The sequence below is a fragment of the Nanorana parkeri genome, unplaced genomic scaffold (genome assembly GCF_000935625.1).
Source record: "Nanorana parkeri isolate BGI_ZX_2015 unplaced genomic scaffold, ASM93562v1 scaffold1224, whole genome shotgun sequence".
Lineage (NCBI taxonomy): Eukaryota > Metazoa > Chordata > Amphibia > Anura > Dicroglossidae > Nanorana > Nanorana parkeri.
In genome coordinates this window covers 151606-179568 of record NW_017307492.1, presented here as the reverse complement: position 1 = coordinate 179568, position 27963 = coordinate 151606, and the positions used below count along the sequence as shown (strand labels likewise).

The following is a 27963-nucleotide window of genomic DNA, read 5'->3' as shown; positions in this document are numbered from 1 at the left end:
TGGTGGGGCAATCCAACTTCCGCTTTCTCGATCGTCCAGGTGTCTCCCTTACCTCGCAAACTAACCCCTGCAAACTAATGACCAGATCCATGGAGATTGACTGTATGTAACAATTTGTTCAAAACAGACCATACGTATAAACCTGACATTGCCTAATTATAGATGTCTGTGATCTTTCTTTACTGTTAGATCCATCCCTTTTGGGTCCCCTGATGAAGCCACAGGCGAAACGCGTCGGGTCCTATTAAGTTAAGCCACTATATGGGAAAATTACATTGTTGTAAATTTTGTGATCATTATCATGTTATTTTTGAATACTTGGATTATATCAATATGTATATACTAAATCAGTGATCATATTTATACAAACAAATCCCATGCAGGGTTTTGATAGATATATGAAATGCATTGATTTTAATCTTATACAAGCTATAAAATAAAATATATTATATATTTATATATCAAATATATATTTTTAGCAAATCTCTCTTGGATGGTCAATAAAACCCCTCCAGAAACCCTATTACCTTCTACCTTTTTCCTAAATGCATTAATTTTAGGGGGAGAGGTGTCAACAAGGTGCCCACAGGGAGGCAACCCACGATCTATAAGTTTTAATTCAGCATTTCTCAAGATCTCAGTGCTTCATCTAAACACATAACCAACAATATCATTACTATATTCAGCTCTAAATGCTCGCTTGCTGCATACCCCTCAAAAATATATCCAGCCATGCTGGAATCCACTTAGAAGGTTCTTTATAGGTGGTGCTGGGCTGGAATCTTGAGAGCTAATCCATATCATGGCATCAGATGCTTTCGGGGATGTGGTCATAAAGGTGATGTTCTCCATAAATGGTGGTGCTGCCCGAAATTGACATAATTCTGGTCTAGAATAGTCTTATCTGATCCCTAATCTATATCATCATTTGAAAGATCCTGGGACAGCTCCTTTATATCACCCTATTCTGGGCCTCACCACCTTTCATTTTGTCACAACAAAACAGATCGTTGCCAGAGGCTGGAAGAAACCTGACATAGCCATAAAAGAAATAAAATAATGGATGAATACGCTATTTGTCATTCTAATATCCTCAATGACTCCCAAACAAAATTCCTCAAAGTCTGGGCACTTTGGCAGACATTTGACATACATTTCCCTCCTTGAACCCATCTAGCCTCAGCTACCAATAAGTACTTCATTTGTCCTTGGTTTTGAGCCCATGGACCACTGGATCCCATATTTTCTTTCTTCCTTGCTCTGCCTCCTCTTGCTCATTTTTCCTCCCTCTTTTTCCCTCATAGTCATAACCATTCCTCTCCCTCCTTCTCTCTCCACTTCCCTTCCTTCCCCTTGCTTGCCAACACTGTTAAGAAACATGAAATAATAGTATTAATCCCAAAAAAATAACTATAGTTTATTGTCTCTATTTTTTCAAGATAATCATTTTACACCTCTTCCACACCTACTGTCTAAAACATCTCAAGTTATAACAAACTACACCCACAACAAACAAAGGAACACACTTTGGCACAAAGAACACTTCTCTAGAGTCCAGTATCAGCATTTCTTGAAAAAGTTGTCAACTTTTTCAATCATCGATTAATTGGCTTCCGATTGGTTGGCCCTGTTCACGGCTCCACACACGCTGCACGCCAGACCTCCTCCCCACCTCATGCTCGCCGATGCCAGACCCGCCCGCATCCACGCTCCACACCTCCTCCCCGCCTCACACACAATGTATTGCTGGGATTTGTTGTACTCCTATATAGCTGGTGGTATTCTGCATTGCGCTGTATAGAGGACTACAAATCAAGGAATAATACATTATACAGCGCAGTGCGGAATACCACTAGCTATAGAGGAGTACAACAAATCCCAGCAATAGTACATTATACAGTGGTGCAATGCCGAATACCACTCCTTGCTTGCCAACACTGTTAAGAAACATGAAATAATAGTATTAATCCCAAAAAAATAACTATAGTTTATTGTCTCTATTTTTTCAAGATAATCATTTTACACCTCTTCCACACCTACTGTCTAAAACATCTCAAGTTATAACAAACTACACCCACAACAAACAAAGGAACACACTAGGGCTGCAACAACTAATCGACATAATCGATTATAATCGATGATTGAAAAAGTTGTCAACTTTTTCAATCATCGATTAATTGGCTTCCGATTGGTTGGCCCTGTTCACGGCTCCACACACGCTGCACGCCAGACCTCCTCCCCACCTCATGCTCGCCGATGCCAGACCCGCCCGCATCCACGCTCCACACCTCCTCCCCGCCTCACACACAATGTATTGCTGGGATTTGTTGTACTCCTATATAGCTGGTGGTATTCTGCATTGCGCTGTATAGAGGACTACAAATCAAGGAATAATACATTATACAGCGCAGTGCGGAATACCACTAGCTATAGAGGAGTACAACAAATCCCAGCAATAGTACATTATACAGTGGTGCAATGCCGAATACCACTAGCTATAGAGGACTACAAAACCCATCAATAGTACATTATAACAAGACGTGCATATACTACACAGCATTGGCTCAATGCAACACCATAAGACATGTAACGTTCACTTCTCCGTTATGATAATACATATGTATGGTTATGGATCTAATATATGCATCTCTTTAGGTATTGTTCTTTGTTCCCTGGATTTGCATCAACTTTGTATACTATGTGTTTTTGTACGTTTTAATAAAGACATTTTTGAATTTAAAAAAAAATTGTACATTATACAGCGCAATGCAAAATACCACCAGCTATAGAGGACTACAAAACCCAGCAATACTACATCATACAGCGCAATGCATACCGCCAGCTATAATGTACTATTGCTGGGATTTGTTGTATTCCTCTATAGCTGGTGGTATTCTAAATTGTGCTGTATAATGTACTATTGCTGGGTTTTGGAGTCCTCTATAGCCGATGCCATTCTTTTTTTTTTACTTTCACCGCTCCAAGCTTGATCCTGTGATGGACTGCAATCTCAATACAAACTAGTAGTCCCATCACTGGAGCCATTTTTTAACATTTATTTTATTTTTTATCCGAGTAACCGATTAATCGAACTTAGTAATCGGCTAACTAATCGATTTTGAAAATAATCGTTAGCTGCAGCTCTAGAACACACAGAGGAGGGCTTCCCATGCCATTTGGGTGACAGTCCAGCAGCTCACTAAAGGTCAAAAAATGGCCATTAAAAATGGTCTTCCACTGGTTTCAATTCAATTTGAAATGTAAGAAAATAGATTGAATTCAATATTCACACAAATTAAAATCAAAACTGTAAAATGTATCTTAATTTGATGCCATTACCATAAATTCTTCTATAAATTAGCATTACTAGATAATGAGTTCATGCACACCCTCTCCATATAATGTTCACACCTCTCATGAAGAGATTGCATTGAGGGATGCGGGGGTGACATGATCATGCTTCAACCTAATGCAAATTTGACATTTGTGTTCGGATTGTGACTCTAAATGGCTCTGCGATACTGAGGCTCCCATGGCACACTAGAGCAGACCAATGCACGCCATCTTCATTGTGGTGCATTGCATTGCCCATTGGCCTACTACTGTGCAGTGCATTGGGGTGCCACTTAAACTGAATGTCACCGCAACAAACCGCACTATAGTGCGGGCTTTGCTGCATGTCAAGGTTGCATGCAGGATACCACATTTAGCCGCGCATTGGCATAATACAACTATCTGAACGGGTCAACTAACAGCCTACGCTGACTCAACCACTTGTAATATGATAAGAGTAAGAGTAAAGTATAATCTCTTCATTGAGATATACTGTATGTAATTACAAGTTTTGATTGGTACTCTTTATAATGAAAAAGGTCCATATTTTTCTAGGATGAAAAAAGACAACTATATATAATTACCTAAATTATAAAATATACCACACCATCATTAGGTTTATGACACACCAGCAAGTTGCCACTAGTAATAGGGTTGCGTGAGAGGTCAAAGAAACCACTCACTAGTTTTTACGGTATTTCTGGCCCAAAGGCTGTAGATTTGTCCCTTGTCAGCAAGGGAATTAAGTCTTGCTGATCTGGTCAGCGGGGGTGTGATGAAAAAAAGGTAAATCTTATGTCAATCCTAAACTCCTTCTAAAGATGCCCATACACTGTACGATTCTCGCGGGAAATCCCGCGATCGTACGAGAATCGTACAGTGTATGGAAGGCGTGCGACCGTTTCTACTGTACGGTCGCACGTCTTCCATCGAACAAGCAGGCTGGAAAACCCGCCGGGAATCGTACGATTCTCGGCGAGTGCGTGGCCTGCTGGTTCGACAACTGACGAACGGGCCGGTGTGCGCACGCGCACACTGCCCGTTTGCCATCCTTGCAAGCCCGCCCCTCATTGCAGTCATCGCAACCCCGCCCCTCAAGGGGGCGGGCTTGCGATGATCGCAAGTACAATCTGCCTGTCCAAGATGGGCAGATCGTACGTTTTTTTAAGTACTTTACAACCATCGCAAGACTAAGGTCTTGCGATGGTTGTAAAGTGTATGGCCACCTTTATGCTGGGCACACACCTTACAACCATCGCAAGACTTTTGTCTTGCGATGGTTGTAAGGTAATTTAAAAAACGTACGATCTGCCTATCTTGGACAGGCAGATCGTACTTGCGATGACCGCAAGCCCGCCCCGCTGAGGGGCGGGCTTCCGATGACCGCAATGCTGAACGGGCAGTGCGCACACCGGCCCGTCTGGCTTTTATCTTACGAACATGCTACACACCCGCTGAAAATCGTACGATTCTCGGCGGGTTTTCGAACATGTTCCTAAGATAAAAGTCGTGCGACCTTACAGTAGCAGAGGTCGCACGGCTCCCACACACCTTACGATAATCGTACGATTGCTGTATTTCCCGCGATTATCGTACGATTGGTGTGTGGGCACCTTTAAAACATCAGTTATCCGGCTGTCCCCAGTTTTAGTACAATCTGGATCATTGCAATTGAACAAGCATGCAGATCAGATTAATGTCAGAACACTTGAACTTAATTTTTGTTCTGGGTCAGTGTCTCAAAAAGCACTGAAGCCATTAGATGGTCATGGTTGCAGAATACGAAGTGCCATAACGTCTTTTTAAGCTATAGTTATAAAAAAAAAATCTTTAGCTATAAAAAAGTTATACATATTTATTTAGAAATGTAATTAAAGGGAACCATTCCATTCCCCAAGCATGCACATCATGAGCCACTCCTTCAGCTGTTCAGCTTCATGCTCCTTTTTTCTCTGTGCCATGAGGCTGAACAGTGTTGATTCCTGCATGCAATGTATGTTTGATTTCATGTCAAACATTAACAGCTAATCCATCATCTTTTTTTAAAGTGATATTAACGTTAAAATGTTTTAAAGATATTTCAAATGCTGTTTTAATCACTTACAGTGGATGCTGCTCCTTGATGTTTACAAGTTTTAGTTTCCTTCAGATTCAGATGGTCCCCTGAATACTGGCCTTGATATTCTGTTTTAGGGGCTCCTTTCCCTTGCAGGATCCTATGGAGCCACCCTTGTGTGTGCTAGAAAGCTGTGTGTGTCTCCACAAATGCACAGGTACTGCAAGGCAAGCAATTTCCCTGTTTCCTGCTCTTCCTTCTTTCTGCTCCAAGATAGTAGATGGACATCTGCTGGAGACTGTGCTGTCCCTTATTATCCGGTACTGGACAAGAAGTGTAGCTGAGAGAGTTGGAGCCAGCTGTTCTCAAACATGGTGACTGTAAGTGCTTTGGCAAAAATGTAATGAAATACTTTGGTGGGCAATGAATATTTGTTTGATCTAGATTCATCATTGAAAAAAAAGTATGAGAATTTAATACAGCAAACTCCCAGTTATCCGGCACCTATGGGGATCGGTTGGTGCCAGATAACTGTAGTTTTTTGTTGCTTGAGAGTCAATAATAACTCTCAAGCAGCCCCCCGCGGTGCCCCTCCCCCTCCCCCGTGGCAACATTTACCTGCCAGCTAGCTTCTGCAGCAGACAGGTGAATGTAAGCAGTCGGGAGCAATAGACAGGCTGCTATTGGCTATTTCAAATTGCAATGGCAGGCTGGCTTTTAGAACCCCTCCCACTGAGCAGAGGAGGGGACCTGAGAGAGAAAGCTCTCTCTCAGGTCTCCTCCTCTGCTTAGTAGGTGGGTGCAATAGCCAGCCTGCTATCGGCTATTGCAGTTTGAAATAGCCAATGGCAGGCTGACTATTGAAACCTAGACCACTGAGCAGAGGAGTGGAGCTGAGAGATTAAGTGAATTCTGCTCCTTTGCTTAGTGGGCGGGTACAATAGCCAGCCTGCTATTGGCTATTGCAATTTGAATAGCCAATAGCAGGCTGGCTATTGCTCCCCATTGTTTACATTCTCCTGCTGTCCGCGGAATCTAGCCGCCAGCCGGAAGCAAGATGTAAACAAAGAATTTTGTTAGCAAGTAAATAAATTGAGTTGCTAACAAAATTAATTAGTGTGCACCAAGCAACCGACATTTATTTAGTGTGCTTATTATGTCCTTGATTTTTTTTTGCAGGTTGCTTGAATGCCAGATAATGGGGAGTTTACTGTACTATTGAAACTCTCCCTTTGGCCACTGACATATCCAGAGAACACGTTATTAGCAATGGGAGATTTCTGATTGCTGATGGGATCACTGGAAATTAGCATCACTGTCACCAAATGCTGGGTCCGGGTCCGGGTCCTGCTTCCTACGCATGCATGGTAGAACACCATAGACTCCTATAGGGCTGGGAGACAGGAGGGTCAGATGTGCTGGCTGTGACTGACAGTTTGGTTTCACCTAGCTGTGCAAGAGGCAGTATGGCAGTACCTAATGGGGGTATAACTGGGTCTTGTTAGAATGACTGGAGCAGAGTTTTTGTTTACTAATTATGCACCACTAAGTTATTATTATTATTGTTGTTGTTGTGGAATAGTTAATATTTATAAGCAATTTCTGCAAATATTGGCAAAGAAAATGGAAATGTTTGCTGTAAACAGTGGAAAAAGTCACAGAACTGCTTCTGGTATTAAAAACATCTCGAATCCAGAAAGCACCATACATGTGATGTGGGCAGCCAACTTTCCGAAATCTCGGCTGTTTCATTTTGTCTTTGTGTATGTAATCACAGACTTCCAAGTCAAATTTTATTGGTAGCTGCGAGGGACTTCTTGGCATCTGACATTGAAACTTTGACACATCCGGCTGTATGTGCAAGACAGTGGAGTTGCCCCCTGGGCTAAAAGTTGCCAGTCAGCCCCTGGTGGAGAGCCTTCAGTGGATTTGATTTGGAATCTTTCTCTTACAAACAGATTAACAAAATGAGCTCCCACCCCAAGCAATGCCATGCTTAGAAGAAATTCTAAAGTCCTGAGAAGGTAGGCTGTGCTCCTTGCATGCATTTAAAGGCTTTGTCATTAATGTCAAGCAGAACGCTAGTTTATCCTATCCTATCTTATATCCTTATTGTAAAAAAAAATACAAGAAGTAAAACAGAGCTTTATTTTCCCATCTAGTTTTCAGTGTGATATGGAGATTGTATTAGGGCTGCAGCTAACGATTATTTTCATAATCGATTAGTTAGCCGATTATTAACTTCGATTAATCGATTACTTGGATTTAAAAAAAAAAATATTTTAAAGTAAAATATGTGGCGATACCTGACATATGTAGGGCAATCATCGTTTTTCTATGTGGGTGCAACTGACTTGTGTTTCTGTTAGTATACGCGCGTTTGCAGGGTTGGGGGATTTTTTACATTTTTTGTTGTTGTTTTACCTAATTGCTATCACATGGGGGGGCTAACAAGCCCCCTATGTGATGGCACATTGGAGGTGACAGGTTCTTTTTAAGGTGACATTAGTGGTCTTTTAGACCCCTAGTGTCAACTTTCCACTTCACTGGATTCAGCTGCTGAGGCCATCAGGTCCTTCTCTGCTGATTAATAGCAGGCAGTGGGCGGGTGCAATAGCCAGCCTACTATTGGCTATTGCAATTTAAAATATCCAATAGCAGGCTGGTTATTGTTACAAGTGTCCGCTCCTTTTCCACTTGATTAAACGGTTTCCTTTTGGTTATATATCTCAAAGTGTCAGCTGTCCGTGCTCCTTATACGTTTAATAATGCGCTCACCAGACGTACCCAGAAGTTTTCGGTCTTAATCAAAGAAGGGAAGGTCCGTTCTGTGTGTTCAAAGGGGAAGTGAGGAGAGAAGCCGTAAATCTTGACTGCACACAAAACGGACCTTCCCTTCTTTGATTAAGAGCGAAAAACTTCTGGGTACGTCTGGGGAGTGCATTATTAGACAAATAAGGAGCATGGACAGCTGACACTTTGAGATATATAACCAAAAGGAAGCAGGTTAATCAAGTGGAAAAGGAGCGGACCCTTGTAACACTGTGACCTGTCTTAACGGACGGAAGGACAGAGGAGCAGCAGCAGCAGAGGTACAAGGGGGGGGTTCAGCGGGGGATTTCAGAGTCACTGGCCGCAGTCTCTTCTCCCCTCTACAGCGGTCTGTGAAAGGGTCTTAGACAGGTAAGGGACAGGTCTTAGACAGGGAGAAGAGACTGCGGCCAGTGACTCTGAAATCCCCATCTGCTCCCCCCTCTTACCTCTGCTGCCAGCAACTAATCGAAAATCAACGAATCGATGATGGGAATAGTTGCCAACTATTCTCATCATCGATTTAATCGATTAGTTGTTGCAGCTCTACTTATTTTACATATACCTTCTGCTAGCAAGCAGTAGGTATATGCAAAAATATTTAAAAAAATAAAAAAAGTTACCAAATATATAAAAACTTACCTGTGTCTCGCTCCCGGCTGTAGAATCCAGATTCACAAGCGGCCATGCAGGAGGATGTGTGCGGGTGCATGCGCAGTGGAGATCACCGGCAGGGAGAGGAGGAGATCTACAGTGCAAGTCAATGCACACAGCTGTGAGCGTGCACGCCAGACAGTCTTCGTGGGAAAGGAAGACACTGAAGTCTGCGCTGGATCAGAGATCGGCACCAGCGCTGGAGGGACTGCTGAAAGTGACTGGCATGAAGATGTTCTGATCAAGAGGCATCACTAAAGATAAGTCCTTAAAGCAGCGGGCGGGGGGGAAGGGCTGACTTTAATGTCACTTTAAACTATAATACTTGCTGTGACCGATTCCCTGGCAGCCCATATTCACTTTCTTGAAATGGCATAAGAGCCAGTAGACACCTCAGCATCTGACATTTCAAGGTGTGTCGGATACCTTCGCCTCCCTGCCGCACACTGCTGTGTTGGGGAGAAAACACTGCATAGTCTATTGACACTTGTAGCTCTGCAAAGCAGGGGAATCTGGCTGCAAGGGATTCGATACTAGTATTATAAATGCACTTCACTGTACTGTTTATTTCAGTCACATTGACTGCAGCACCTTTACCCCTTACCGGGAAAAACTCCACTGACTGTACCAAGCAACACCTGATGACAGATCAGCCCGCAATCTACCCTAGCTCTCAGCGGCTGTTCTTAGATCAGGCAGCCAATCACTGCGTCTTTGACGTCACCAAGCGTGCGCCGGTCGCGTTCTACCGTTGCTATGGTTTCTGGTAGCCCGTGGCCTAGTCGTGTGTGAAGCTGGGCAGAAGCCTCTTACGGAATAATGGCAGCTAAGGTGGAGCGAGCGGCGGCGGCGGCGAGCGAGCCGCGTTTTGAGGAGGCGCTGCGGGGGATTCTAGAGGCTTTACACGGCTGTACGGAGAAGGTAAGCTCCTGCACAGAAAGGCCGGCCTTGTTCTATCAGAGCAGATCCCTCGTCTGTACGGTGGCAGGCTGCACGTCCGGCTGCAGTATGGAAATCAGACGTGGACGATCACCTATGCTTCATATGACATGGCTTATACGATATTGGGTTTTTTCTTAATTCAGAAAATGAAGCGTGTGAACGTGCTCAGCGTTTTGTGTGTGGTGTCACTGATATATTCTAAGGCTGATATCTTTTTGTTTTCTATGTTGGGTATGTAAACCCCAAACCGGACTATATTTATAGTTTACCATTCCTTCTTTCAGGTCTTTTCCCTTTCTTTGTCACCTAGAGATCCTTCCAGTAACACACTTCCTGTCCCTGGGTAGCTACTCTCATTCCTCCACTGTATCTATAGTCATAGCCATAGTTGTCACTCAGGCTGGACTTGGAACATGTCTACCTTTTATTAAAGGAGAACTATTGGGTTAGGGCTTTTCCCCATAGTTCTCCTTAGGGTAACGGGAGGACACAAACTAGCGTCCTCCCGTCACCCTAAGCTCAGTATAATGCTAGCTACAGCTTGCGGTATACTGAGACGCCGCAGTCTTACCGCAGCGCTGAATACTGAAAAATGGCCTGGATGGGAAGGGGGTTTAACACCGCGGATGTCAACTGGTTAATCTCCATTACATGGTGGATGATGGGATTAGAAATTTACACAAAAAAAAAGATGAGATTGTATTTGCTTCCAGTTTATCTTACAGGCTGTGACAAGCATATTGTATTTCTGACAAGATGAACATGTAATTTCTGTACTTGCTGAAAATGTTCTTAGCCTGATAAATGAAAACGAATGCAACCACCATATCTAAGGACTGGTAAGCTGCAATATATTGCATTTTTTCCCATAGTTTTAGTTATGCTTTAAAGTGTATTTATAGACAACATTTTCTTTATATTTGGCTACAGCAAGGAAGGGTTAATACCCCTCGCAGTATATTTTAAGCTGTCTGTGTACCATTGGGGAGATTTCCCTTCACTTGTCCCAGGGATGCAACAGGAAGTTAGAGTAAGACTCTCAAAGTGAGGGGAATTCTAGTCTTATGGTGGCCATACACTGTGGGAATTTTGGCTGGCCCTTGAGGAACCGTCCGAAACTCCGACAGTGGGTGCAGCTGTCAGCACCCTTTCGGCTGGCATCCCTTGATCAACTGAGGAACAGATCGGAAAATCTTCAAACACAGCCGGCAGCCAATCACCTGCCTGCTCTGAATTCCCTTGACTTTCTTTCTTGGTTATACTGGTCACCAGTACAAATAAAGGGGTGAATCTCCTCAATGGGGGCACAGATTTCAATAAAAACTTGACAGAAAGTTGTCAGTTTCCCGCCTGACATATAAGTTAAAGGCAAAAACTGTTTTTGATTTTCTTTTTCTTAATTTGGAGTGGTTAAAACACTGTCAGGTTTTTGTTTTTTTCCTGTCAGTGTCCAGTTACTGAGATTTTTCACTCATTTCCTGTCCCAGAGACACAAAAGGAGGGCAGAGAAAATCTCTCCAAAGTGAAGTAAATCCCTCTTAGACAGTTGACACCAGAACAAGTGCCCTGTTTGAAGAATCCTAACCCACTGACTATCCCAGGGTTTAAAATGTTTTCCAATTTTATTTATTTTTAACAATGGTTAACAGAACAAATAGATTGCATCTCCCCAGACACAAATAAACTTGACATGGGTTGTAAAGCTTCCCTACTATACCTAAAAAGGAAAAGGTTTTGCTTTAGAATTACATTAAATGTATTTATTAAGAGCTTGAAAGAATGCCATGTCTGAAGCTAGCTATAGACATCGGCTTGTAGCCAAGTGTTTAGAATGGCCATAAAGGCTGGCTTAGGGCCACGTCACACTAGCAATTTATTTGCTAGCTCAAAATCACTAGCAAGAGGATCACCAAAGAGAGGACTCTCCTGCTCCTATGGCATTGTTCCTTGATGGCTGCAAAGCTGAAGCCAAAGAAGCGGCAACAGAGCAAAATCTTACTGGATTATTCATCAAGGGAGTGAAGCTGTAGCAGCAGGTGAGTGCTTTCTCTGCTCCTTTTAGACAACCTGTTGCTTTCAATTTGCCACCAGAAACAGGATCGCTAGTGTGACATGGGTTTTAGGAGAACAAATAATGAGCAGCCAAAAAAAATAAGATAGATAGGCAGAGCCGGCTGTCATTCAGGCAGCTGGGTGGATCCAGACTGTATTGTCAAGATCCGTCCTGGCTGCTGCGCTCTCAGTTGCCCGCAATACACTGAGCTTTGGGCCATGGAAGGAAGTTAGTATATGTCCTCCCATGACCCTAAAGAGAACTATAGGGAATAACACTTACCCCAGAGTTTTTTTTTTTTTAATTTCTATGTCTTGGAGTTAGATAACATTAAAGGTAAATGCCACCTTTTCAAAAAAAATAAATAATGATGGCTGAGCCACACTATGGATCAGATGGTCATTCAGATATATAATTTTTTGACATTATGTTGAACCATACTCCCTGGCATTAGTTAGTAGACACTTTTAAAGCCCCATCTTTTCTTCTTCTTTTTTGGCTTACATTCAGATATACAGATTGGGGAAAACGGGGAGTTTGTCCATATTTGAAACTTTGCACTATTAAAAGATACAGGTACCCATGCTATGATAATGGAAAAAACGGTATTTTTTTTCATTCAAAAGTAAATTACCACTTTAAGAAGAGGACTGGGAATGTATGTTTACCATAATAAACCTTGTCTGTACTGTGCTGGAAAATCTGAGAATTGTTTGTAAACTTGATGTGCTTAACTGACTTAGGCCTGGTTCACACCTGGACGTTTTACAGCGCTGATCAACGCGCTGTAAAACACTCACAGTGAAATCCCATTATTTGTTATGTGCATGGTTCCCACCTGGGCGTATAACAGCACGTAGTGACGCACTGAAATACGCCCTACGCCGGAAAAAGTACAGGAGCTTCCTTGGTGCGTATTTCAGCGCGTTTGCGGCCATAGACTTTAACGTGAACACGCTGAAATGGGCGTTTGCGTGTTTTCGTCATCAAAAACGCGCGTTCCGCACATGGCAACCGGCACACTTTTGGGCGACCTAGAAGCAGCAGCATGATGGAGGAATCTGCAGTGTGTGGCCTGATCGACACAGAAGCATTCATACGCCTGGTGCATGAAAAGCCTTGCATCTATAACCTGCAGGATGCTGGATACAAGAACCGGCGAACCAGGTAGCGGGCATGGGCAGACATTGCACAGAAGTTATGGCCTGATTGGGAGAGTTGGAGTAAAAATGTGAAAGAAGCAAAAGGTAAGAGACATGTGTGCAGTGTTCATGTGTTACCATACGTAAGGTTATTTGTTTCATTGTATACATCTACGTGTGTACATGTCTGCCAATTGTATGTTGTGTCTGACTATATACACAGCAATCGAATGCCGCAGGTTCATAAACCCTGACTTGGTGTGTATTCTGTGATTTGTAGTTCCACATGAGTTGATGAACAACCTTGAATTTTGCCTAATGTTTCTGATTTGAGAACTACTGGTTGACCTCATAACAACTACATATATATATTAATTGTAAAGTAGGGGTATACACTACACCCATATGTAATGAGCAATCTGAACGCACAATCCAGATGCCATCAGCAGCTAACAATGTGTGTGTTGTCAGAATGGGTATGCGCTGCATTCCAACGAGCAAATTGTGAAAATGAAAAAAAGGAAGGGTCAGTAGTTAGTTATATCCAAATAAACTTTATTCATAAAAAAAATACACTTCTAATAAAACACTGAACACAGAGAATACAAGTATTTTTAATAATCCAGGATTTTATTGCTTGCAATTGCCATGACACCTCCCCCTCCGGTGACATAAAATAGGCAGCAAACTGGTCCCTAATGGTGGCTCCATGTGTGGTACCACGGCTGCCGCTCCAATTTGTACTCTCCATGGAATGCACCAATGAATCCTCAAATAGGAATCCATCTCTCTGGCGTACAAAATTGTGAAGGGCACAAGCTGTCTTCACCGCAGAGATGGCGTTCTCCAATTTGAGGTTCAGTGGAGAGTGCAGAAAGCTCCATTTATTTGAAAGTATGCCAAATGCACACTCCACCACCCTGCATGCTCAGGTAAGTCTATAATTAAAGACTCAGTCCACGGCTTGAGTAGGGCCTCAAAAGATGCTCACCCAGAGCAAATGCCTCGTCTCCTACAAAGACGAAAGGCATAGCAGCATCACCGGTGCCAGGCAGCGTGGTGTTCCCCGGAAGGTCCAGATCATTTTGACGCAGCATTTGTCCAAAGTCCGAATGGGCGCATACCGCCGAGTCAGAGCTGCTTCCATATGATCCGACATCAATGTACCTGAAGCAGAAGTTGGCATCAGCTATGGCAAAAAGTACAACTGAAATTTTTTTTATAATTAAAAAACTGACTGCCACTCCCTCGGTTTGATCACATGGATATGCTTTCCGTCTAGCGCTCCCACACAGTTTGGAAAATTGCATGTTTTCTCAAAAATGTCCCCTATATTCAACCACTCCTCTTTGTTTGGTTTTGACGTCACAACATCACGAAGGACATCCCATATGGCACAGCATGTTTCTTTGATGATGTTGATTTGCCGATCATGAAGGCATAGTGCAGACTGACCATTGACTGTCGAGTTGCTAAATACCTAAGATATGAAAAATGAAAGCAACATTTAATTAGTTCATCTTTAAATTTTGTTTCAACAGTCACTATCCTAAAAAATAAGTGGAAGAGTTTGAAGGATGCCTTCATAAGACACAGACGCAAGGAGAGGGAACACCGCAGTGGAGCGGCTGCCAATGCGCCCTCAAGATACATTCATGCTGAGCAGCTTTCCTTTTTAATACTATGTGTGGAAATGCGTATGTAAGTCACGTCAATTACAATGTTTAGGAGGGTCATGGATATTGTTTTACATAACATATAGAGAATAATATATTGCACATACTAATGTATTCTTTCCTAATGACAGCACCGACAATAGCTGGGAGCCTACTCTGAGGCAGGAAGAGGACGAGGAGGAGGACACTGGCACACAGGCGACTGAGCCCTGCCCCTCCACAGGAACACAGAGTCCGCCGCCACCAAATCCCACACCACCACCAACATCAACACCGCCTGCCCAACCAGCCCTGGCACCTGTCCGAGGGCGAAACATTTGCAGGTCCCGTAGGCAGAGGCCTGAATGAGACGAGGACAGGCTCATAGATGTCCTTAAGGCCACGTCTCATCCCGTCCCCAAGCTGTCATGTGAGGCCTTTTTTCTGCTCAGCTTGGAGGATAAAATTAAAAAGGTGCCTATTGGTCGACGGACAGAACTATGTGATGCTCTAACGAAATGCATTGACTCCTTCATTCCCTCTGATGGCTCCTCACAACAAGCTACTGCCCCTGTACCAGCCCCATCAATGCCACATCCACCTCAACATGCCAAACCCATACACACACACACACACACTTCACAAACACCCATGCACTATCAACAGCACCCAGAAACATGGCACCCACGCCCACATTTACCATATGTATACCCCTCCACCAGCCTGGCACATAGCATCACCTCCACCAACCAAATGCCAGTTGGCTTTTCCACACGTGGAATGAGGGAGGAAATGGACAAGCCTCACTTTCCGCTCCCCCTTTATCAAAATTTGTAAATACTAGTTGCGTAGTTCTATCTGTGACTCTAGGCACCTTTTTCATGTTTTCCTTCAAATCAGGTGTGTTTAACCAGGTTGAGGAGGAAAAATGCCTTCCCCATTGGCTGCTGTTTTATATGACGTTGTTTTTACTGCACTTGTCGTCTTAAGTTATCTAAATTATAATATTTTATTACTATAACTATGAAGTTTGTGTGTCTGTTTTGTTACAGTTTGAAAAGGTTTTATTTTTTTGTAAGGAGTTAAATATCAATGGTTGTGGTACACATATGTAGGAGGGTCACACATGCCATATCTCACCCTGCATAACACAAACACACACAGGGCACAACCTGCACCAGCACAACGCACGTGGCACAGAGCATTATACATACAGTCACAGCACATCGCACAGAGCATTACACAGTACAGTTTGTATACATGACATATAACTCATTTGATGCTTCTTGGTTAAAATGTTTGATTGCTCTAGAATTATGTGTGGAGTGACGTTAGTGAACTTACCGCAAAGTGATGATCAGTCTTTCCACTGGTGCAATGCTGTCTCTCATAAATGTGTCCTGCCGTTCCAAATGGATGGACATCAACCCCAGTAGCTCATCAAAACTGTACAACATAAAAGGTGAGGGTTAACACTACTAGCAATTAAGCAATGAACTGGTGGTATAACAGAGCATATGGGCCATGTAATCAGAAAAATATACAAGCTTTGTATTTAACATCGCAACCCAAGTGTACCCTGAGACAGCAGATGGCAGCCCGACGGAAGGTTTCAGCTACGGCAGCTTGGGGCTGCTATACGGAAAGCTGTCCGAGGACCCGGACTTTGGGAGTGACCAGGAGTGGCGGCTGGAAGACATTCTGGAGGTCCGAGATCGAGTGTTGAACCTCCCAGAAGCAGAGTGGATCCGGGACGATTTGAGGTTCCTGATTGTAGCCCTCCCAGTGTCTCAAAAGTGAATGCCCTTTGTTTAATAAAGGAGTTGCTCTTTCTACGTTGAACCTTCAACATGAGTTTTGCCTCGTGATTGGGAGTTAGGGGCTGGTTACTGCGATCTGCTGGCTGAGAGTGGGGTTTGGCGGGCAGGAGACGCTCTTTGGCGGAGGTACCCAGTCGGGGTACCAGGCGGTCCGTCACAGCTACTATTTTATATGGGGCAAAACAACAATAAGCATTGTACATGTACGAACCTGTTTATGGACATGCAAGTGTACGCAAAGAATTTCTCCTCATGTGCACGAAGGGTTTCGTGCACATGGCCCAGAACTGCCCTCGTTGTTGTCGGTTCACCATGACAGGCTGGACCCAGAACCTTCGCCTGCTCAGTCTCCTTCTCCTCAAACGCATTATATACACTGCTGCAACTATTGCTGCAGTTTGTCGTCGTTTGTAGAGATCCATGTTAACAGACTGCAAACAACACACTCTCCTCTGTTAAACAAAGAAACAGGAAAAGGAAATGGTGCTTCTCGGGAAGTCTTTTTCATTGGATGCCTCCATAAAGACGGAGTCTTTTTCATTGGACGCCTCCGTAGTCAATCAAACAACGCGCGTTTGCAAGTGTGAAAAACGCTAGGTAATACGCTCGTAAACCGCAAGAAAAAAAACGCGCTTAAAACAGGCATATATAAAATACGCCCAGGTGGGAACCCAGCCAAAGGGTTACAGAGCTCAAGGCTTGGATGGTACATTGTATGTTAATGCACTTTAAAAAAATAGAACATGTCCATCAGTCTGTCCCCATATAGGCTGAACAATAGAAGTTGCCTATGGAGTCCTGGAAGGGTAAGAAATTGTGGAAAGAAATGCACATGCAGGTTTATCTTGTATACCTTGTTACTTGTTTTGGTCTGGAGACAGAAGTTCTCTACACTGTAGCAATCCCATTCAGGGGTTGTCTGCTCCTGGTAATTTCTGATCTCTAGTGATTACATAAGCACAGTGCAGCACAGATCTCCTGTTTTGTTTTCTGGCAATTAAAGTGACCCTGTATTAGTGACCTAATAACATACCTCTAAAAGATGAGTTATATTGCTATATTGACCTTTTGTAGCAGCCCATTTGTGAAAATGCCACCTCTTCCGTTTAGTTAAATGGGTACGCAGAACAGATGCTGTCCTTGTTTTTCATTGTTAGCCTGCAGTTGCAATGTATAAAATACAATGTTTACTCTGTGGTGACAGGTTTCGAAGCTTAGGGAAAGATCTCAAAATGTATTGCTCTCATCACTGAGATGATGCCTTACTGCTTGTTCTCAGTCCTGTTCTGCAGTCAATTTAAATGTAAACAATACAATATCTACAAAACCTAATGTAGTTATAAACATTTAAAAAAATATTTTTCAGTTTTAGTACTTTTTATAATCTAACAAAGAACTGTTAGTTGTTACGTTTCAGGGGGACTAGTATTCTATGTAATGTTTCAAACATATGAAATAGGGGTCACAAGAGCTTGCAAGAGCATTTTATTACAGTTCAGAGGAGAGTTGCAGATTATGCATTCGCAGTGATGGAGCTGTGAACCAACTACATATTGAAATAAAGCTTTACAAATATGAGTGCTTAGAGATATCTGTTAAGGCTACGGAGAAAAAGTGCTTTAAATAAAAGGTGGGCGGGGATAGGGATAGAGATTAGTTTTATATAATTTACATTAGTGTGCTTGTATATGAATGAGAATGGTTTGGTTTAAATATGTATTTGTTGATTTATACCAGGGGTGGACAAATACCAGGAGCCTGGTAACCAATGCTCCTTAACAGTCACAGCTGCCTCCTAGCTTTTGAGATTTTCTCTAGTTGTTGTCAATTGAGCTGGTTCCTAAAACAAAATCCTCATGGTTCTGGGATTGAACAGATTTGCTCCTGAATTCCATATTTCTCCATTCATCTTCCAGGACGGCAAGCTGAGAGATGATTGGCTCCTCCTTCTATAGGAAACACAATTGAACAGATTTTAAAAATCCCTCCCATCCCCCTCGACCCTCAGTTTTCGAATGTATTTCCTACCACCAGGCACATCAAATTTGTTATTTTTCCTGAACGGCTGGCTGTTGTGAAGGCCGCGGGTCCCCCTCTGTGCAGCTCTGCTAATGGATTACTCCCTGCGGCCCTGCTGCTACTACAGAGGGTTCCCCTTACCTATTCCAGGAGCTCACCTTTCACCCTCTGGACCGGCTGACTCCTAAAGTCCTGGCATTTTTGCCCTGTCTGTGGCCCGGCTTGATCCTGTGACTGAGTGACTCTGGTACTGCTGTTCTGCAGCCACCCGGTGGTTGTTCGGCCGTGGTTTGGGCGCAGAATCTGGCTGGGGGTGGAGCCGTGCGCCTCGAGCCTTGTTCTGGGCATGCTGCGTCATTTCTGCTCCCGACGCTGAGGTCACTTCCGCTGCGCGCTGCTCTGCTTGCTGCTGACGAGGTGGACAGCAATCTAAGAGAGCCAAGGACAGTGTTGGGATCATCGCGGCTGCCTGCATGGAGAAGGACAGCAGACAAGCAAGTTTGGCATTTTAAACCAAGGGCCTGGTAAGTGGCTAATCTGATGTTACGGTGGAGGATTGCGTTACAGGGATATTTGATATGGTAATAGATGATCTTGTTTTGGGCTTCCCTGTTGGACCCTTCTTGTGCTGAAAAATCGGCATCTATGCCGCCTGTTCCACCGACAGCTCCAGCCTCAAGACAGATTAAAAAGCTTTGTGGTAGCTGTAATATCAAGCTGCCTTCCGGTTACCAAAAGCCTCTTTGCGATCTCTGCCTTAACAAGTTAATTTCTAGTGAATCCTCTAATCTTATTAAGGGCATATTGGAAAGTATGAAGATTGAGAAGGTAGCTACAGTTCAGTCTTTTAGAAGGGCCGTTTCCGAGTTGTTACCATCATCCTCTGCTGTTCCAGTTATGACAGGACCTTCGGGTTCAGGACAGGCTAAAGTAAGGCCTATTACTGAGGTATTGGATAAGGCCGTATCAGACAAAGATTCTGTGTCGGATAGTTCTCTGTGAAGAGGGGGAAACCATAGAGGAAGATATGGAATCTTGTCTCTCTAGACATCTATTCACATTGGAGGAAATTGATTATTTGTTACAGGCAATTTATGCCACTGAACAGTTTCCAGATTTACAGTGAGCTGTTTCAGTTCAGGATAGAGTATATAGGGGTTTGTTGAAACCGCAAGGTAAGAGTTTTTCCTATTCATCTGTCAATTAGAGAGGGTTATTCACAAAAGGGTGAAGAGTTTGGAGAAGGCAGGAGAAGGGAACGATCTAGGACAAAATAGCCGATTTGGAAAAAGTCTCTAATTCAGCTCACTTTCCAGTTTCAACATTTTGTCCTAGATTGTTCCTTTCTCCTGCCTTCTCCATGCACCCTTTTGTGAATAACCCTCTCAGTTTCTGGGGAATGGAAGGAGCCAGAGCAGAAGTTCCTATCTTTTAGATCCTGGAAAATAAAGTTTCCCTTTGCCACAGAAAATGATGATATATATTTCAAGTGTCCAAAATTAGATGCTCCACTGGCTCAGCTTTCAAAGAAGTCTGATCTCTCATTTGAGGATGCTGGTAATCTTGAAGATCATGTAGACTGGAAGGGGAAGTTTTTTTGCGTAAGGCCTGGGTGCTAATGCAGCATCTATGGCATCAGCTGTTGCTGCCAACTGTGTGGGTAGAAACATGGATTTATGGTTGGACAGGGTTTCTCGACCCCTCTCCCCGGGTGCTCCCATAGAGCAAATTTTAGCAAACTACTTTATCAGTAGTGGGTAAGGCAGTGGCCTATTTGGCTGATGCTTCAGCAGAATCGGGTAGTGCCTTGCTAGGTCACGTGGCTCTTCTGAACTCTGCCAGACGCGCCAGTTGGTTAAAATACTGGGAGGGGGATGTGTCTTCAAAGTCTAGACTTTGAGGGTTACCGTTTGAAAAAAGTTGGTTTTTGGGTCTGGTTTGGATAAAGTCCTAGCCAGATCATCGAAGTGGGGCAAGAGATTTTGCAAGAAAATATTTGTTTCATCCACTACCAGAACAAAATAAACAGGTCAGTAGATTCCGGACCCATAGAAGGAGCTGGCCATTTAATGAAGATTTTAAAGGTAGAAAAGTCCCACCTTATTTCTGCTCAATCCATAGTTTTCTTGGACTATCGGTTAGATTCGGTGGTTTAAAAAATGTTTCTTACAGAGGAGAAGTTTGCAAGATTTTTAGATCTGTCAAAACAGGCCATAACTTCAAGAGAAATCATTAGATTGTTGGAGGTAATGACATCGGCTATCCCAGCTCTAGATTGGGCTCAACTTCATGCAAGGCCATTGCAGATTTTCCTGTTGTCTCAGTGGGACAGGAGGAAGGAGACCATGGATTTCAGAGTTTAGTTGCTAACAGATATCCGCCACTCTCTTATTTGGTGGACAGTGCCAGAAAGGCTGCAAAGAGTCAGGATGTTCTATCAGATCAACCCAGTCAGGGTCACTACGGATGTGAGTTCTTGGGGCTGGGGGGCTCATGCCCAGGTATTGAAGGCTCAAGGGCCTTGATCACAAGATCTAAGTGTGGCATCATCACGGGGGGCATTGATTGCTTTTCACTCCATGCTAGTAGGACAGGAGATTCTGATTTTTTTTTTTCAGACAACTCCAGTGACTCATTTTGAATCATCAGGGTGACACCAGATCCCCAGGCCTATTGGTAGTGGCTCAGAACATTCTTCTCTGGGCAGAGGGGAATGTCCAGTCTATCTCAGCTGTGGACATAAGAGGGCAGTACAATGTACAAGCAGACTTCCTGAGCCAGGAACCTATTCATCACAACGCATGAAAACTACATCAAGATGTTTTTTATATGATAGTCGACAAATGGGACCAATCGGAAATAGACTTATTTGCAAGCAACGAGAACCGGAAAGTAAGCGATTTTCTTTTCAAGAGGAAGAGGATGGGGATCATCAAGCACAGATGCCCAAGCCCAGGATTGGGTGTTCAACCTAGGACACCTTTTCCTCCTCTGTGCTCGATCCCTCAGATTTTACAAAAATTGAGCCAAGCCCGATGCTTTATCATTCTTATAGCTCCTTGATGGCCGAAGAGAACCTGGTTCTCGGATCTTCAGAGATATTCTATTCTCCCTCCTTGGGAACTTCTGTATAGGGGGATCTTCTTTTTCAAGGACCAGTGCTAGATCCAAATCCAAAATTTGTTTGGTTGACAGCCTGGTTCTTGAAAGGAGGTTGTTAAATAAGAGAGGTTCTTCAGACAGAGTGGTAGACCCTCTCCTTTCCTGTAGGAATGTGCTCACTAGAAGGATTTATAAGTAAAGTGTTTTATGTAGGAACATTGTTTCTCCTTTGGTTCGGGTGGTTTTGGATTTCCTTCAAGGGTGTTGATGAAGGTGTGGCCCTCCGCACCTTTTTAAAGATACTTTTTTTCTAGCTACTACATCAGCTAGAATAGTGGGGTATTTGCAGGCATTCCCTATTAAAGATCCTTATTTAGTTATTCTTCTGGACAGAGTGATACTTAGACCAGATCCTTTGTATTTGCCGAAGGTATCTTCCTCTTTCCATAGGTCTCGAGAGATCATTTTACCCTGACAATCCACAAAGTCTCAGTGAAGAGGAGTTCCATACATTGGATGTTAGAAGGTGTCTCCTAAGTGATTTAGAAGTTATCAGGATTTTCAGAAAATCCAGTCATCTTTTTGTTTTTCGTTGGAAAAAAGGGCTTACACGCTTCCAGAGCCTCTCTAGCTGCTGGATAAGACAAGCTATTACCTAGGCACTTTCTGACCTTCTAAATGATAAACATGAGTCAGTAAGGGCTCATTCTACTAAGTCTCTATCCACTTCATGTGCAGAGAGAACTGGGGCTTCGGGGGAACAGATCTGCAGAGCTGCTGTATAATCAAGACTGGACACCTTTTGCCAGACACTACAGAGTGGAAGTTCTGTCACCGCAAGACCTAGTGTTTGGCAGAAAATGATTACAGTCTATGGTCCCACCCTGAAAAGGTAGGCTTGTTGGTGTGCTTGCCAATTCTCTCAGGTTGCCGTCCTGGAAGATGATTGGAGAAATCCTTTGTTACACTTAATGGTATTTCTGATAGTCTTCCAGGAGGGCAAGCCTACTTTCCACCCTAATTTATATTTAATGGTATTTTCGGTGAATGTTAGCTAATTTCCTTCGTGCATTGGTGGAGGTAGTCTACTTTTATCTCAACTGAGGGACGAGGAGGGGTTGGGAGGGTTTTTCTAACTCTGTTCAATTGTGTTACCTGGAGAAGGAGGAGCCAATTATCTCTCAGGTTGCCATCATGGAAAATTCTCAAATACTGTTACCGGTAAGTCTAACGCAGGATTTATTTGTCCACCCCGATTTATACAATGCTATTATGTGATGCTGCACAAAGTCAGTAAAACAATGCATTCCAAGTATATACAGCTATATAGCAAAAACATATACAGCAACTTAAATATTTTATAGTTTAAAATGTGTGTTTTATTGTTAGGATAGAAATATTTTTTTTAAAAGAAAGAGATTGGGTGCATGTTTTAGCTGAATGCCTTTAAATAGTTTAACTTTCTGACACCTGCTTAGCCCTCCCCATGCAGACATCTGGTTGATATAAGGCATGCAAGTAGAGTATGTAAATTCAGCTATTTAAAATGTAGATTAACTTGTTTCTGTTTTTCTTCCCAGCTTCAACAGCCTGAAGATGCAGTGAGGTTTACTATTAACTGGGATAAGATCCAGTGCCTTCCAAATGTGGGCCCTGCATTCCTGTGCAGTCTTCTTCAACAACACATATCTGATCTGCAGGTAATCTCTACTTTTTCAATGTAATCCTGCAGTGTGTTCAGTACCAGAGATGAGCACAAATGCTCTTTATTGTTGTGGGTTTTGTAGAATGCTAGCATGTGCATTCGTAATCCTGAAACAAAAAAGCATGCATTCGCTGCCACTCTGTAATAATAATTTTGTAAGGTAAATCTTGCCATAAAGAAAATACTTAAGCTGGCCATATACTTCATAGTTTTTGTTTTTCTTGTTCAGCCCTGCAGGTGGAACGAGTAAAAAAAACTCTTGATTCCAACAAACAGCGTGCATGGGGAAATCCCCTATCCCCTGCCAGGCTATTGTATTCTGACTGCGACTTGTGCCACAGTCAGAATATCCAAACATTGTCTGCAGCAGATAATTTAATGCAGTGTATGGCCAGCTTTTCTGGGGACACCATTTTTTTATGTTGTCTTTTGCCCAGGCTAAGTCCTTTTTTATGGCAAGTTGTGTCCAGGTGACTTGTGACTTTTTGTACTGCCCTATATCAGTTCCTCCTGTGATCTTCCAAAATGTCAGGTGGAAAAAAGTGTACCATGAAATATTTGGGTACACGGAAATTCTGCAGGATTTCTTTGGAAGCATGGTTAGAAACAGAATAAAATGGTAAGGTGAGAGAGATGTTGTTCCCTTTCATGACATGCCTGTTTCAGCCCATCTGCCTATAAGTCATGTGAAACAGACATTACCAGGTTGTGGAAGGTGTCCGTTTACGGAGAGAATGAAGCATAAAAAAGCCTCACTCCTGTAGACTTAATTCATTACTATTGCTCTTTTTTTACTAATGGAAAGATAACTTTCCATTTAATAAAAGCTGTAATAGTAATTATGGTCTTCCCTGGGTGCCTGACATACCACCCGAGTCCTGAAACCCAGGGGCCTTCTAATGCAAATGTGTGTTTTTTTTCTTTCTGCTGTTGATTAATGGCCTTGCTTGTCATTTATTGTTTATTGGGCATTACGGGTGGGCAGTTTACTTATTTGTATGAACATTTTACTAATTTGTAAAACTATTTAGGGAATGGCCATTACAATTGTAATGAAAAGCAGATAGTTTGCTTATGTATAAATGCAGTGGATACATTATTATTAATGCATTGCAAGGTTTACCATGAGCTGGACCCTTCAGGGCTAGTTCACACCAGTCCCAGTGCATTCCGGCACGATTCGGTGCTGGAATGCACTGAATCACAGACAAAAAAAAATCAGATCAGAAAAAAAACTGCATGCACTATTTTTTTCTGACCGCATCTAACCAGAACGCAGGCATTGATGTGCCATGCGTTCCGGTGCAGGCGATCGAACTGTGGCCAGGGAGTGTGGCTGCGGTACCATTGACTTCAATGCAGAATCCAGAACACAGGGAACCGGCTGTGATGCGATCCAGTGCATTTTGGCACAGAATCGTGCCGGAACGCACTGGGGCTGCTGTGAACTAGCCCTTAAGCTTTAAGGTGCCCATGCACTGCACGATTATCGTACGAGAATCGCGGGAAATCCTGCGATCATATGATCGTGCAGTGTATGGTACAGTTGAAACTTTTGTATTTCGAGCATGTTGGAAAACCAGCCGAGAATCGTACGATTTTTGGCTGGTTTTTAGCATGATTGAGAGAACTGCCGAACGGGCGGGTGTGCGCGCGCACACTGCCCGTTAAGCATTGCAGTCATCGGATGCCCGCCCCTCAGGGGGCCGGCTTGCGATGATCTCCAGTACGATCTGCCTGTCCAAGATGGGCAGATCGTACGTTTTTTAAATTACTTTACAACCCTCGCAAGACAAAAGTCTTGCAAGGGTTGTAAAGTGTATGGCCACTCTGCATGTATACATTATATTCCGAGATTGTTTTGCACCAAAAATATATTTACATGCTCAGAAGATTTAACTTGTACATTTGTAAACAGTATGCCCTGCAAATGTCTTCCAACTATGTAAGTAATATCTCGGTTTCCTGATATTTCCTTTTCCCAGTTAAAGATTTTGAGAAAGAGGTTGTGTGGTGCCGAGCAGGCTGCACAGGGAAGGTCCAGTGGAGTAGGGCATTGGAGCCAATAAGTGTGACTTCCTAAGCTAATAGGAGTGAATAGTTGAGCTAGTATCTTTGGTGTCCAGTTACAATACAATGATTTTGTAAAATTTTTATTTTGGCAAGTGTAAAAAGCATGTGGGCTAATTACATTGTAGGTGTAGGAAAATGTATTGCGGACAAAGCCATGTGTTCGTGGAATGTGGCCAGGCTGCCAACTTCTTTTCATAAATCTGGTGATTTGTATACACCTACAATGCCATGCAAGTTAGGAAAATATAATTATTGTCTTATGTTACTTTCCTGGTCCTAAACAGCTGAATGTACATTGTATGTTTGCTCTTCGCATTTATAAAAGATCAGCGTCTCCTGTAGCCTTGACAGATAAAAGCCAAATATATGTTACACTTATAACACAATATACATTATGTAAATGCACATCCAGGATATGCATTGTGTCAATGCATTTACAGAAATATGCATTGACAAGAAAATGAAAAAGTTGCTACACTCCCAGCTTATCTATTACTCCTGAATCTATGAGAACAGTGTATACCATTGTATACTCATGCCTTCATAGATGAGGCCTTTGTCATTAATATAATCAAAGATGGCCAAGAAATTGAATAGCGCTACAAATCCTGTCACTCTTCTTGCTGAAGAATCTGATGCCTGTCTGTGTTTACAGGAGATAGTCTGTTACACAATTCTGATACACTTGGAGTGTTACCATTTACAATTATATGTATAGGGTATTGAGTTAGTTTTGACGCTGGCTTTCTTGCATAACAATGGTTGTATTAATTTTGGAAGGATTGCACAATTGAATAGCAGCTGCAGATGAGCAATGACTCTTTATGACACTAGCCACCAAAGCTAACTGTTGAAAATGATTTGAATATCTCCCACTAATACTTAAGTATTTAGCTGACAGGGTACCTGTACTTAGAGAATTTGGTGAACTGCCATTACTACTTTTTTGTTATGAAAATGCTAGGTGCCTGGCTATCATGCTAGTATAGTGGACTCAGTTGTTTTGTGTTTTTGTGGGGCTACCGCACCACAACAGATACTGTGAAGTAAAGTACAATTCTCACTTGTTGCATGCTTGGTCCAAGTCATTGAATGATGCTAGAGACAGTCAAGCATCTAGCTTTATCAGAAGTACAGTAGGTCAGCAACGGCAGCTCACATACGTGTCTGTATATGTAGCCATGAAGTGGAATCTGTCTCTGCTGTCACTGCTGTGAAAAATGAGCTCCCTTCCCAGGATTTTAATTTTACAGGGATCAAAAATGGCAACTTACCGATTCCGATCCAATTAGGAGGAAGGCATAGTTCAGTCTTAAAAGTAATTTAGCAAAAAAGTTTAATAAAGGAATACACCTAGAGCAGATTAATAAGTAAAAAACAAAAGGAGAAAATCAAAAAGAAGGCAAAAAATACTCCTCAGACAAGTAGTATGTTGTTCTTGCACTTAGGGCCCATTAGCTTCCATTAGCTTGCACATGAACATGCATTACGTTAAGGCAGTCCATTCTGCAAGCTATTCTGAAAGCATTCCTTATGTCTCAATTAATACCAGGGCTCCTATCAGAAATCCTCTGTCTAGTGGACTCGTCATAGTTATCTCAAACAGTCTTCCTGCCCAGGTTCGCTTTATGAACTGCAGAACACCTTCCTCCTTTGTTATAGAGATGAGGATAGGGGAAGATGGTCTGTAGTCATATCATACTTCCTAACCTAGGGTGACAAGTTCAGTGCAGTGGGTGAATGTTGTCACTCCAGGCCACCACATCTAAGGACTGGAAAGCTGCTGTATATTATATTTTTGTTTTTGGGTTTAAGTACATTTTACTAATTGGACACTCATTGTCTGATTCCTGCATGTTTGTCAGATTTAAATTGCACTCAATCCATGGTGGTATAAATGGTCAGGACTGGTTACAGAATGCCAATAATGGCATACGTGTGCATTTTAAATGTATGTACATGTGCACTTCCATAGAAATAAGTCTTTATTTATTTTAGCCTCTTTTAGCTCGCCTCCAGTCATTGTCTATTGGTAAAGGAGAGAAGAATGTCCGCTCAGAAGATGATGGAACAAATAGCTGTACATCAGATGTGGAAGAAAGCAAGAACACTGACTCTGGTTTTACTACCAAGTGTGTTCCAGATAAAGGGGTGTCGGACACCAGCTGTCTAACTGATCCTGCAGTCGTACAGATCCAAGCAGGAAAATCAGAGGTAAAAGTGACATCTTTGGATATTTTGGTAAAAACAATGACTGATATTTTACTTTGTAGGCACAATAATGTAATTTGAATACTTCTTTAAAGTTAACTTTTTCTGGCCAGCTGCTACCTTGCTCTTATTTCTTTTTCGTCCTTGGTGTTAGAAAAATTGGGCACTGGCAAACAGAAAACTGTAAACCAGCACAGGATAACTTCTCCGACTATCAGCATGCTTCAGTTATTGGGTAAAAGTGTGGGGCGCTTTCCAGACTCTCTTCTACTTAGCTGTGGGGCACTTTTCAGGTCCGGAGCAGCTGGTATTGCCTCTGCACTTGCCCTGTGTCTGCAGACTTGCTTAGTAAGTAGCCTTTGACTGATGAGCTTCACCTTGAGGAGT

At 42.8% G+C, this 27963-nt stretch overlaps 1 long non-coding RNA gene across 2 annotated transcripts; it reads left to right on the top strand.

The window, feature by feature from the left end:
• The first annotated feature begins 2837 nt into the window (after window positions 1–2837).
• LOC108797089 lies at window positions 2838–27394 on the top strand. Of its 2 annotated transcripts, XR_001941855.1 has the most exons (4): window positions 2838–2849; window positions 9728–9775; window positions 23168–23287; window positions 27364–27394. It is a non-coding gene; the product is annotated as an uncharacterized LOC108797089 (long non-coding RNA). The 2 variants fall into 2 exon arrangements; XR_001941854.1 differs by lacking the exon at window positions 2838–2849 and having other exon boundaries at window positions 9693–9775.
• The last annotated feature ends 569 nt before the right edge of the window (window positions 27395–27963 follow it).